The 3,631-nt window shown below is 36.4% G+C and overlaps 1 protein-coding gene across 2 annotated transcripts in view; it reads left to right on the top strand.

Annotated features, from left to right (window-relative positions):
- The window catches only part of Alcam (activated leukocyte cell adhesion molecule), a 204,086-nt gene that overhangs the window by 105,280 nt on the left and 95,175 nt on the right, over positions 1-3,631 (top strand). The window lies entirely within an intron of this gene.

Raw genomic sequence — 3,631 nt, 5'->3', positions numbered from 1 at the left:
TCAAGATGTATGTTCACACTTATGCCAATGAAGTAGTAAAAATGATTGTGATACTAACAAGTCACAATTATTTAGCACTCCATGATGATGTTCTAAGAAGCATAATAAAGATTCTCCAGTCATGTCTATGCTTTAGCTTCAAAATTTGTAAGATATAACTTACATACTCAAGAAATGTTGTCATGTGGTTATTGCTAAGGACATTGAGGTAGAGTACTTATCATGGATTATTAGAATAGTTCAACATTACCACCACTTAATAACAGGAAAACATTCTGGCCTCAGTTGAAGAGATACAGACACGAACTTATTACTAGATTAGGGTATGGAGGAATGGAATTAAAAACAACAGATGCAGACAACTTTAAAATGTGGGGTAGAATTAGGGAACAATCTCCTACGAGCCTCAAGAACTAAGGATGAACCACCTGACACCCTGGGCTCACCCGATGTCAGATTTTTGACCCCCATACGCTTCAGGGCTATTACATTACTGTTTTTGCATTACTGTGTATTTTGTCATTTGTTATAGCAACGATAACAATTCCTATACAGTAGACCTTGTGCCAAGTTCGTTACATTAACTCATTTAAGTTTCACAACAACCCTAAGAAACAAATAGCAACATTTCCCACCATTTATATGGAATTAACATTTCAGACTCACAGCTCATAAGTAACAAACCTAGTATTTAATACCTGGACATTTTTCCTAAGGACCATGTGCTTAAAACCTTCCAATATTTCTATGATATTTAAAATTTCCAGCTTCATTTGATTCATTGCAGATAAAAAGGAACTTCTTCTCTAAAAATTGATACCAAAAAGTAAGCAAATTGAAAATAATCCAAAAGGAGGAGGAGGTCATAGGTATTTTTCAAACTAGTCTTATTTTCTAAATTAAAATCACAACCTCTCATTTTTCTCAGGAGCTCAATGATATACAAGTATTTCATGAGAAAAGAGTAAAAGTGATGTCACCAGTCTCTCATTCTCTACACTATAGAAAGTATACCCTATTTCATCAGACTATACTCACCTTTCACCTTCCTGTTTTTGCCTCTCACCTGCCTTCTCCTTTCCCTTTCCCCTTTTCTTCTTTTCATCATATTTTCATAAAATGTATTTTATTATAGTATTTCCTGTTTTCTAATTTTTCGTAGATCCTCCCCAACTCTCTTACTAAGTTCATACATTCTCTTTCTCAAAAAACAAAAATCAAACTAACCAACCAAAACCCCAACACAAAAATTACCTGCCGCCACTTCCCCCAACCCCCCAAAAGAATCCTCCAGAAATAAAACAAAACAAAACCAACATGCAATTTGTGTTGTGCTGGCTAAACACTTCTGAGCATGGGTCCTGCCCTGAAGGGTCACTCCATTGAAGAAAAGTGTTTGCCTTTTCCATCCTCAGTATCAATTCCAGAAACAAAAACTTTGCTTAGGAGTGGGTCTTTGTGTTTTCTTTCCTTTTACTTTCCCTTTCTCTTTTGAGATTTCTCTGGTTTGGACTTGTGCAGGTCTTGTGTATGCTATCACTCTTTGTGAGGTCACATGTGCATCAATCCTCATGTATGAATAGCACTATGTTCTTGGAGTCATTCACCATCTCTTTCTTACAATCTTCCCACTTCCTCTTCCATGTAGGTCCTTCCACTGATCACTGAAGGACAGGTTTTAAAAAGTCATCCAATTTAGTCCTAGTCCTCTGAAGTTTCTCACGCTCTGTGCACTGACCAGTTGTGGATCCCTATGTTAATCACCATCTACTGAAAGAAGTTTCTCTGATGAGAGTTAGTAAAAAGCACTGATCCATGGATATAGATGTATGCCATTAAAAGTCCCATCTATTCTCTTTTTCAGTCTATCATCAATTCATTCCTCAAAGGAAAGAAGAAGCAGGATTTATGTCCCTCTGAGAAAGACATGCATTACTGATTTTCGAGGCTACTGTGCCTCAAATATTTATCTTCCTTGTTCCTTCTTTACCCTCTTTCATGCATTTCCTTCCCATTTACTCACTCAAAATGAGAATACATGTTCCTTACAAGCTCTGAACATCTTATAGCCTTGACACAAAAATAACACCACTCCATCTGTATCATCCAATGTGAAGAGCTGGTGAAAGATACCTGGTCTGTTCCTCACAACATTCCGCATCAGGAAGCTGGAACAGACAAAGAGTGGCCTGGCTCATTGTATTCATCCTTGATGCTAAAACACTTGAAAACACTTGAGGCTACCAGTGTCTTGCATTCTTTGTGAGCGGGATAACCTTTGATAAGAACTGAAGAGCAGAATCATTTTAGCTTGATTACTTGGAGAAAGATCAGGATGAAAGCTGAGTTTTCAGAGAAGATAAGGATGTTTAGAAAAGAGGAATCTTTAAGTTGAATCCTGGTTGAAAAATGGTAGTATCAAGCCCAGGGAATAGAAATGTCAAACTCTAACATTTAGTTTTTATTTAGTTATTTTTCTTTTATAAAAAAATAGATGTTTTCTCATATAACATGTCCTGATTATAGGTTCCCCTTCCTCTACCCCTCCCAGTTCCACCCCAACTCACCGCCTTTCCCGATTCTTTCCCTTTCTGTCTCTCATTAGAAAACAAGCAGACTTCTACAGGACATTAATAAAATAAAACAAAACATATCACAGAAGGAAAAGAGCCCAAGAAAAGGCACAGACAATGGATACAGATGCAGAAACACATTTATTTGCACACTCAGGAATCCCTTAAATACACTAGATTAGAAGCCATAATATATATGCAAAGGACCAAAGGACCTGTAGGAAATATATATATATATATTTATATATATATATATATATACTGCATAATAAATTTTTTAAAAGAAAAAAAATAAACGGGACACAACATTTCAAGACATGAAGCATCCAAAGATGCCATTGAGTTCATTTTAGGTTGGTCATCTACTTCTACTGCGGGCCATGTGCCTACCCTTAAGAGTAACTTGGTTCCCCAGTGACAATCCCTTGGAGAGTAACTAAATTTAATTTGCAAGTGGTTATCATTTGGAGAGAGCTTCTAGGTTAGAAGAGGATACGTGTATCTTCTTACCTTTCACATGTTAGTTCCCTATCTGGTACAGACCCATGATGGCTCTGTGCATGCTGCCTCCTTCTCTGTGCGTTCATAGGTGCTTTGATCCTGTTGATTTGGAGGGCCTAGTTTCCTTGGTTTCCTCCATCTCCTCTGGCTCTTACAATATTTCTACCTCCTTTCCTACAGGGTTCTCTGAACCATTACTGATAGGATTTGATGAAAACCTCCCACTTAGGTTGTACTTAACGTTCTTAAGACAAAGTAGAAGATGTATTATACCATAAGCATTCAATACTGGTTTATATCTAAAATTACCAAATATTAAATTATCATTATGATTGGAAACAAATAATTGCTTGAGAATAGATTTTTGGGTATCTAATCAAAATAAGTGTTGAAGGCATTCAAAATTGTAGTATTGTCTTAAGTTAAATAACACATAACTTTTTACAGAAGTAAAAGTAGGGCTGCTTTTCCTTTCATGTTCTCTCCTAACTTTTAGCGACAGATTGTTGTCAAAGCATAAACACCTTTGTTAATTATAAACTTCAAGTAGTTAGCAG

The sequence above is a fragment of the Mus musculus genome, chromosome 16, assembly GCF_000001635.26.
Source record: "Mus musculus strain C57BL/6J chromosome 16, GRCm38.p6 C57BL/6J".
In the NCBI taxonomy this organism is placed as follows: domain Eukaryota; kingdom Metazoa; phylum Chordata; class Mammalia; order Rodentia; family Muridae; genus Mus; species Mus musculus.
This window is presented reverse-complemented; position numbering and strand designations above follow the sequence as displayed.